We start from the raw sequence: 11,019 nt of genomic DNA, 5'->3' as shown, positions 1-11,019 counted from the left end.
ATTCAATGCAATCCCAATCAAAATTCCAACAACCTACTTTGCAGACTTGGAAAAGCTAGTTATCAAATTTATTTGGAAAGGGAAGATGCCTCGAATTGCTAAAGACACTCTAAAAAAGAAAAACGAAGTGGGAGGACTTACACTCCCTGACTTTGAAGCTTATTATAAAGCCACAGTTGCCAAAACATCATGGTACTGGCACAAAGATAGACATATAGATCAATGGAATCGAATTGAGAATTCAGAGATAGACCCTCAGATCTATGGCCGACTGATCTTTGATAAGGCCCCCAAAGTCACCGAACTGAGCCATAATGGTCTTTTCAACAAATGGGGCTGGGAGAGTTGGATATCCATATCCAAAAGAATGAAAGAGGACCCCTACCTCACCCCCTACACAAAAATTAACTCAAAATGGACCAAAGATCTCAATATAAAAGAAAGTACCATTAAACTCCTAGAAGATAATGTAGGAAAACATCTTCAAGACCTTGTATTAGGAGGCCACTTCCTAGACTTTACACCCAAAGCACAAGCAACAAAAGAGAAAATAGATAAATGGGAACTCCTCAAGCTTAGAAGTTTCTGCACCTCAAAGGAATTTCTCAAAAAGGTAAAGAGGCAGCCAACTCAATGGGAAAAAATTTTTGGAAACCATGTATCTGACAAAAGACTGATATCCTGCATATACAAAGAAATCCTACAACTCAATGACAATAGAACAGACAGCCCAATTATAAAATGGGCAAAAGATATGAAAAGACAGTTCTCTGAAGAGGAAATACAAATGGCCAAGAAACACAAGAAAAAATGTTCAGCTTCACTAGCTATTAGAGAGATGCAAATTAAGACCACAATGAGATACCATCTAACACCGGTTAGAATGGCTGCCATTAAACAAACAGGAAACTACAAATGCTGGAGGGGATGTGGAGAAATTGGAACTCTTATTCATTGTTGGTGGGACTGTATAATGGTTCAGCCACTCTGGAAGTCAGTCTGGCAGTTCCTTAGAAAACTAGATATAGAGCTACCATTCGATCCAGCAATTGCACTTCTCGGTATATACCCGGAAGATCGGAAAGCAGTGACACGAACAGATATCTGCACGCCAATGTTCATAGCAGCATTATTCACAATTGCCAAGAGATGGAAACAACCCAAATGTCCTTCAACAGATGAGTGGATAAATAAAATGTGGTATATACACACGATGGAATACTACGCGGCAGTAAGAAGGAACGATCTGGTGAAACATATGACAACATGGATGAACCTTGAAGACATAATGCTGAGCGAAATAAGCCAGGCACAAAAAGAGAAATATTATATGCTACCACTAATGTGAACTTTGAAAAATGTAAAACAAATGGTTTATAATGTAGAATGTAGGGGAACTAGCAGTAGAGAGCAATTAAGGAAGGGGGAACAATAATCCAAGAAGAACAGATAAGCTATTTAACATTCTGGGGATGCCCAGAAATGACTATGGTCTGTTAATTTCTGATGGATGTAGTAGGAACAAGTTCACTGAAATGTTGCTATATTATGTAACTTTCTTGGGGTAAAGTAGGAACATGTTGGAAGTTAAGCAGTTATCTTAGGTTAGTTGTCTTTTTCTTACTCCCTTGTTATGGTCTCTTTGAAATGTTCTTTTATTGTATGTTTGTTTTCTTTTTAACTTTTTTTTTCATACAGTTGATTTAAAAAAGAAGGGAAAGTTAAAAAAAAAAAAAAAAGAAAAAAGACAAACAAGGAAAAAAAAAAAAAAGATGTAGTGCCCCCTTGAGGAGCCTGTGGAGAATGCAGGGGTATTCGCCTACCCCACCTCCATGGTTGCTAACATGATCACAGACATAGGGGACTGGTGGTTTGATGGGTTGAGCCCTCTACCATAAGTTTTACCCTTGGGAAGACGGTTGCTGCAAAGGAGAGGCTAGGCCTCCCTGTATTTGTGCCTAAGAGTCTCCTCCTGAATGCCTCTTTGTTGCTCAGATGTGGCCCTCTCTCTCTGGCTAAGCCAACTTGAAAGGTGAAATCACTGCCCTCCCCCCTACGTGGGATCAGACACCCAGGGAAGTGAATCTCCCTGGCAACGTGGAATATGACTCCCGGGGAGGAATGTAGACCCGGCATCGTAGGATGGAGAACATCTTCTTGACCAAAAGGGGGATGTGAAAGGAAATGAAATAAGCTTCAGTGGCAGAGAGATTCCAAAACGAGCCGAGAGATCACTCTGGTGGGCACTCTTACGCACACTTTAGACAACCTTTTTTAGGTTCTAAAGAATTGGGGTAGCTGGTGGTGGATACCTGAAACTATTAAACTACAACCCAGAACCCATGAATCTCGAAGACAGTTGTATAAAAATGTAGCTTATGAGGGGTGACAGTGGGATTGGGAATGCCATAAGGACCAAACTCCACTTTGTCTCGTTTATGGATGGATGTGTAGAAAAGTAGGGGAAGGAAACAAACAGACAAAGGTACCCAGTGTTCTTTTTTACTTCAATTGCTCTTTTTCACTCTAATTATTATTCTTGTTATTTTTGTGTGTGTGCTAATGAAGGTGTCAGGGATTGATTTAGGTGATGAATGTACAACTATGTAATGGTACTGTAAACAATCGAAAGTACAATTTGTTTTGTATGACTGCGTGGTATGTGAATATATCTCAATAAAATGATGATTAAAAAAAAAATAAAAAAGGAATGGAGTCCTAATACATGCTACAACATGGATGAATCTTGAAAACATTATGCCAAGTGAAGTAAATCAGACATAAACGGACAAATGCTGTATGATTCCATTTATATAAAGTACCTGGAATAAAAAAAATACATAAAGACAGAAAATATATTAGCAGTAACCAGGGGTTAGTGGTGGGAGCAATGGAGAGTTATTGCCTAATGGATATAGAGCTTTCGTTTTGAGCAATGAAAAAGATCTGGTAATGGATGGCAGTGGTGGCAGCACAACATTGTAAATGTGATTATGCCACTGAATTGCACACTTAAAAATAGCTCAAGAGGCAAATTTTGTGATATATATATATATATGTTAACACAATAAAAATTAAGAAAAAGAAAGAAAGAAGAAAAGAAAAAAGATGTGACCACTAAACCAAAATGTTTTATATAAAAGTTGAAAAGTGAGAGCAGACCTTTTGGAGAATGCTGCCCCACCCCCACCCCATTTTTAAATACCTTCCAAATATATTTGAACTTGTTTCCTGAAGAAGAAAAAAAAAGTAGAAAATCCTCATCTACCATAATAGGAAATGAACAGATAATATATAAACTTGATGTAGCAATACACTCAAAAGCCATAGGATTCTAATCATATTATTTATATAATGACATAACTTTTAAACAGCCAATGAGAATTTAAAAAATGGATTTCTTCTGGACAGCAGAACTTGTAAGTAAGAACTAGTAGCCAGGAGTTGCTGTATTTTTTAAATTCTGGAGGTAAAGTAAGAGACACGGACTTCTTTAGCTTTCCTGTCTTAATTCACAGGTAAGATTCCTTCTAAATCTCTCCAGTTCACAGTTTTCCAATTACAGACATAAAGATGACTTTCCATTGTTGTTTTATTCATGTGCTGCTTCAGTGCTCCATTTAGCAAAAACACACTACCTATATACCAAATACAAAACTCCTCTTCTAGTCCCCATACCATTCCTTGCAGAGGCCTTGCACTTGGTAATCACTCAGAGGCCTGAAAATAGGACGAGTATGCTGGAAAAGTCAGGGACACACCCACTGCCATCTCCCAGCCGTGGCCTATACCCCACCACCTTTTCCATTGTGTGCAGATGTTTCAGTGTGTTTTCATTCCGCAGCCTGGGGGAGACAGACGTTAGGTCTCATGAAAAGGCCTGACCATACCTTAAGCCCAGAAACCAGACTAAGCAGCCCCAGGCAGGAACTCTCAGTGGCTGGGCCCTTGCCCCTGGGTTGTATAAATGCCACACCCTCAGCCAGCGCAGGTGCCTCTCCCCACTGATGAGAAGTGGGCGGGTGGCGCTGCCGTCCACCTACTCTGACCCGAACAGTTTGGCCTCTCTGGAAACGAGCCACGACGGGGTCTCCTTCCCAACTCTCTTGGACCCTCTGTGCTTTGCAAGTAATAAAGCAGCCGTTTGCTGAATGTTTCTGTTAAGCCTGAGCCTGTGTTCCCACAACGGACCCGAAGCGACGCACTCCACAACATAATGTACTTTAAAGATGGAAACTATTCTGAACATGTATCACAGTATTACGTTTCTCTCTTCTTGTCATAACCCAACAAAACTGATCCAAACAAACGTTGCTTCTCAAAGAGCCAGGGACGATGAATAAGGATGTTTAGAAATAGCAAGTTGTGTCTTAAAGACAAGGCCAACTGGTCCAGGTCCTTACCCCGGGGGATAAATGTTCTCTCCTCAGCCCTCCCTGCCAGGGAAATCCAGCTAATCTACAGCAGGCGGAGAACACAGAACCTCCCTGAGAGGCCTCTTCCCGACACTCCACTTGGCCTCAAGCCACCCCACTGCTCCTTCTGTGAACCAACAACGTTTAGTGGGAGGGAAAGTCTTTACCTACCAGAATCAACATTTAATCCCTTGTAGAATAATTAATGATATAGTTAATTTTACTGTCTAATACATTCAATATACAATATTAACAAGAAACTACAGTAAGGCCTTCATATGCACTATCTTACTTGATTCTCACAGCCCTGCCTACCAATTCATTTTTCCATCCTCACTTCCCCTCACCCTTATCATCTTCCTTGCATGTGTAGGTTTTTTTAGGTTTCTTGTTCTTTCCTACCACAGGACCTTTGTATATACTGTTTCTTATATCTAGAGCCCTTTCTCCTTGACCAATCCCCAAGGTTTTAGCAAATTCATGCTCTTTTCTCAGTTGAAACATCAAGGAATCTTTAGTTCCACTTCACATGCACAGCCATAAAACTCAGATCATCCCTCTGTTGCTCCTGTTACATTGCCAATTACTTCTTCAGCATCTATCTTCAAGGATCATCTGTAAATTCCATGGGGTCAAAGACTACATCTGTCTTGCTTCTATTTACTTTTCAGTGTCTTCAGCTGGTCAAAGTTCAGAAAAAAAAAAAAATCTCTACTTCTTTACTAACATATTCTTTCAAAATCTCCACTTCCAGTGGGTCTTAGATATATATATATATAAATATATATATATATATTTACAAAAGGGCTATTTTTAAAGCAATTATTTTAAAAGGATACCTAAACCTAATAAGCCTGTGATATAATAATCTTATACATTATATTGTTTCATAACCCTTCCCAAAAGACTAAATGACAAGTTGTTAAGAGTTCAGAACTTGTAAAAATATAGGAACTCAGTTAAAATTTTGTTTAATTTTATAACATTAGGAAACACCCACACCCCCCTCCCCTTCACCACATCATTTGAATCTTTCAGGTTTTATTTCGGTATCTATATATTGTATTATGGACTGCTTCTAATCCTCTAAAGAAAGCATTTTATAAATATTTTAATAAAAGCTATTTATAAATAGCCAAGCATTAACAGAAGCAAAACATGTACAAGAATAAAAATGTTGGCACTGTGTATAATGCACTTTTGCATCTTGCTCAGGGTCCAGCCTGGTGTTTTCCACATGGAGGTGTTTAATCAGTCTTTATTGGAGATGAGAAATTACACTGCTGAATCACCTGAATGGGAGATGATGTGAAGTACAGTGAGAGAAAGTTGCATGCCATTAGCTGATGAGAATCTGCATATAGAAATCTAAATAATGCTACTTGTGTGGTTTTTAACCCAAGGCTGGGGGGCACAGCATTAAGCTTTGGGGTCAGGTGGCTTATGTTAGAGACTCAGCTCTGTGATTTACTGCATGTGGGACCCTGGCACATTTACATACCTTCTGAGCCTCAATATCCTCACTCGTAAAATAATAATAATAGTGTTTATATGCAGACATTCAATCAGTCAACTGTTATTCAATCCTATTACGTGTCAGATATTAGCTCACATAATCCTCAGGTCAGTCCTATCAGTTTGGTGTTATCTATTTTGTTCAGTGCCACACAATCTACTCTTTGATTAACAAAGCATTTAAAGTCATCTGCACGCAGTTTATCGTCTAACTCTTCTCCCAGAAATTCCCTCCTCTGGCAAGACTTCCCTGATCCCCCCACAGGAGATACCTGACCCTCCTTCACGTCCCCACTGCTGTGCCCTGTGCTTCCCTCCCTCGTTGCACTTTTCACACTATCGTCCATTTTCTGTTTTCTTCCACTGGTTGTGAATGCCTTGAAGGCAAGAAGTTACTCATTTAAAATTGCCAACACTGATGTTATACCTACTTAATGAAGATACATTAAATGCATAAATAAGCAAATGAATGAATATATACTTTCTATGTCACAGATTGTATTTTCTCCAAAGCAGAGTCTCATCATCAGGATACTAAAGCAAATGTGGCAGATACAGTCAGTTGCCATCATAATCTCTATTCTCCATTTCTTCCCAGCTAAGAGGATTCTGTTTTTGTTTTGTGCAGAAAAAATAAATAAAAAGTTCCCATTCTTCTAAGAATGAACAGATTTTTCTTTGGCCAAAACAAACCATAATCACCAGACCCAATATAAAATCCATCCTAATAGGTCAACGAGAGTTTGCAGCAGTAACCAGTGACAGTTCTGCTCCTATGAACACACTGCTGAAAGTCAGTCAGCAACAGTCTCGCTCAAGTGATTGAGCTTCCTGGCTAAAAACCAACCACTCCCTGAGCACTCCTGCTTCTAAAATTCTGCCAATCCCTGAATCCGCATTTCCCAAAACCCTGTATGAGATCAGCTCACTGCTCTGTTCAGACAGTGTACAATAACTGCCTAAATAAAGGAACTACATTTCCCAGTCTTCCTTGCAGCTAGGACAGGTCATGTGATACAGCGCTGCCCAATGAGTTATAACCTGGGAATTTCTTTGAAAGTCTTGCTTTCCCGATAGTGTCGAGCCCCATTATCCTGGTTGCCTCCTTCTTTCTGCCTGTAAGGCTCACTTGAGGCTGAAGGGAAAGTACCACCTTGCCAGCTGAGATTGGGAACCACATGGTGGGATGAATAGTATGGGAAAGTAGAAGCAGCATGTTTCCTTTTGGAGTAACTGCTCCAGCCCTGGATTACCTACCCCAGACTTTTTGTTACATATAAAATATCACTCCTATTTAGTTAATCCATTATAATCAGGGTTCTCTTAAGGGCAGTAGAACACATTCCCTAACTGATACAGATATTATCTGAAAGATTGCTGACGTAGTTGCTTAGGAGACAAGAAGACAAGTAAATACACAATCAGGATGGCAAATGGAAAACATTTGTAATATGATCTCCAAACTTAAGTATTTCAGGACCCAGGATCTATTTGCAAGAATAAATGACAATGGTCAAAATCTTAGCAAAATGATTTAACACAATCAACAAACAGTCACACAGTCACAGAAACACACATGCATGCACACACACATGTGTACTTAATCCCAAGTTTCCTGGGAGTCCAAAACCCTCCTCTATTTCTACGAATACCTCCTGGCCTCCTCTACCTGTTGGGCTCTGGCTTCCTCATTCAGGTTCCTGTCGTGCATCTCACTGACCCAGACTTCAGATCAAGGACCTTGGTGGATTTCCTCATCAACCTCCCGCTGGTAAAAAACTCACACACTGCACCAGTGACCTCATGGAGAGGGCGGCACATCACATGCTACAGGACAAGCACCGCGGTCTACTTCTCCTCTCAAAGGACCTGTTGGCAACCTCATCACTCGGGACACAATCCCCAATCCATTCTCCCCTCTAATCCCTCCTGTCTCTTCTCTCTTAGCCTCCTCCCTCCCTAGAGCCACCAATTCCTCTCCATGTTGGTACAGAGGCCCTCAGGCCTTTCCCCAGAAGCCACTGGTGCCACCTGATTCCAGGGTCTCTCCCTCTGCACCAAGCACTTCAACTTCCTTCTTTGTATTTCCCTCCCTAACTGGAAACCCATTGCCTGTTATCGGAATAATATGTTCCCCCATGTTTTCACACCAGCACTGCTGCAGAGACGTTAATTGCAATTCCTGTGATAATTCCGAGCTGGATCTGCCACTTGGCATCCCTCTGACTGAGGAAAGGCTCTCCACAGCCAGTCCCCAGTTGTGCTATTGCCTCATCCCACACCAGCAAAGACCCGATCTTAGTCCACATGAATCACAATCTGAATTCCGTATGTCAGTGGCTCCATCACCCTCCACTGGAAGATCCACCAGCGCCGTCTGTGGTAAATGGCCACACACTGCTGGGACTCGCTGCCCTTCTTCAAACACGGAGACCACAGGGCTGTGTGAAAACAGGCCATGCACGCAGAAAACAACAAAAAGTAGAGATCCCCTGGAGTAGACACAAATGAGTGGCAAGCCATATCCAAACCACTGAAATCCAGGGATTAGGCCATTCAAGGTTTGTGGTCAGACAGATCTGGACTCAATTTTCAATTGGTCATTTACAAGCTAAGTATCCTTAAGTAAAGAGATTAATTTCTCCCTGCTTGTTTACACAAGGAGGCTAATGTTTCCCATGCCACAGGTCCAAAATGGAATAATGCAGTTAGTAAATATTCAATACACGGTGGTTCTCACAAAGACAATTCACATGGAAAATGAGCCAGTGCCAACACTGAATTTTTCATGCAGCTTTATCCTTTGCACACAGTGACCCATCCTGAAACTCACTTAGAAGCAAAACAATTTTTCATCAAGCAACCAAAGGTCTATTGTCTGACTAAACTAAATCTCTTTCTTCCTTTCTTTGAAACAGAATAGAAACTAAATCTCTTCCTTGCTTTCTTCAAAACAGAAGAGAAGAGGCTCAAAGTCTATTCTTGGCTTTCATGTTGTCTATAGCCAGTGGCATTTCTTTCCTTTTAATTTTGCTTAGAAACAGCATCCTCTTCTTCCTACACCCTCCACCAGGTGGTCTACATGCAGCCTTCTGAGGGGGAAACATTGCACCCACAGTATCTCCAAATTTCAAGATCCATGCAAACTTTAAAGACGTCCCACCTGAAAGTCTCGGATTTTGGGGTTCTGGGTAGGGGGGCTCTCTCCATTTACAGTGGTCTAACAGTTGTCCTTGGAAACCATAAAACCATCCTCAAAATCTAATATGTTGTTGTCTAAACCCTGTCCTCTGGATTGCCTCTTACTCTAGGGAATGATTCCCAAGCCCTTCATCACTCCACAAGTCCTGACGTCTGTCACACCATGTACTGATGCCCGGTGCAGACATTACTGTCACCAAATTGACCAGTCACCTAGTCTCACCAGTGCCTGGAAGTCTAAGTCCCCACACAACACAGTCACTGACATCTGAGCAGCCCCCTCTACTGTCCAGGGAGGAAATCAAGGGAGTTGAACTCATGCCTTACTGGAAAAATTTGCATCATGGACATGTGAGTCATTTTCTTACACACAAGTCATGAGTACAAATGGCCTGCTTTAAGGAAACCTTTTACTCCAAACCACCAAGCTAATAGTACTAAGAAAATAGTTTATTTGGGTGACACAAAATTTCTTTTTTATTCAAATTTTTTTTGCTTTTCCTCCAAATAAAAAAAGTCCTCTAATATTTATTAAAGATTTTAACAATACATAAGATAACATAACCATATGAAGTTAACATAATATAAATTATAGTAATTTACTCAGCACATTATGTGCCAACCACACTGCTATGTGCCTGGCAGGAATACTGCATTTATGACCAGATAATCCTGAGATATGGATCCTTAATACTCTCATATTTCAGATAAGGAAATAGATTTCCACTGATCTTAAGTAAAGTGATGATTTAGCACCAATTTGGCCAGGTTATGGTGGCCATTTGGTTGGTCAAGCAAGCACTGGCCTGACTGTTATTGTGGATTTAAATCGTTAGTCCGTTGATTGCATCTATAGCAAAAGGAGACTGCCTTCAGCAACAAGAGAAGGCTCATCCAATCAGCTGAAGGCCTTAAAGGGAGAACTGATGATTTCAGCAGACAGAATTTCTCTCTCTACTTTAGCCAGCCAGCTATTTCTGGAGAACTCATCGCAATCTTCACCAGAGTTCCCAGCTTGCAGCCTGCCCACTTGGCAATCCCCAGGGTTGCGTGAGTCAATTCCTATAATAAATCTCATCATATTTATAAATATACTGTATATTTACATATATTTACTTACATGTAAGTATTTACATATATACAGATACAGGTACAGATACAGGTATACATAGATGAGATAGAGATAGAGACAGAGACAGAGAAAGAGAGATAGAGAGCTAGAGAGCTAGAGCTAGAGCTAGAGATAGAGATAGAAATAGAGATAGAGATAGAGATAGAGAAAGAGACAGAGATATCCTGTCCTGCAGGTTCTGTTTCCCTAGAGAACCCTGACTAACACAAGTAAGGTCATACAGGTAACAAACTGGGATTTGAACCTAGATTTGTCTAATTCCAGAGTAAATGCTCTTAACAATGCCTAAAATTCATTCTGTCTCGGACTTTCAAAAACCACAGACATTGAATAAAAGAGATACAAGCACATGAGATACGGAGTTGAGTTAAATGTCCGAAAGCAACCAAGCAGTGTCTCTCCAAATAGTAATGACATCTCTGTGAATCTCCATCTTGGGAAACATGACTAGAGTTTCTCAGTATTAGGGAAAATAGTAGGTGCTCAATAAATACACACCACAATCTGTATCCCTCACCACCACCACCACCCCCACCCACCACACTCTAATGGAGAGGCTTGCAGAATATAACAGGAAAGCTGTTCATTTGAGAATAAAGGTGACTCTTTCCTAATCCAAAGAGTGGCACTCTGAAAACTTTAATTACAGCACTGCAGGTTGCTTGGATCTCTCCCCATGAGCCTCTATGACACTGTGAGTCGCAGAGAGTCTAAAGTGGGACACAACAAACTTAATTATCCATCTGCAACCTGGAA

Source organism: Choloepus didactylus, chromosome 15 (assembly GCF_015220235.1).
Source record: "Choloepus didactylus isolate mChoDid1 chromosome 15, mChoDid1.pri, whole genome shotgun sequence".
In the NCBI taxonomy this organism is placed as follows: domain Eukaryota; kingdom Metazoa; phylum Chordata; class Mammalia; order Pilosa; family Megalonychidae; genus Choloepus; species Choloepus didactylus.
The sequence above is the reverse complement of the archived record's forward strand: the minus strand, read 5'-3'. Positions refer to the sequence as shown.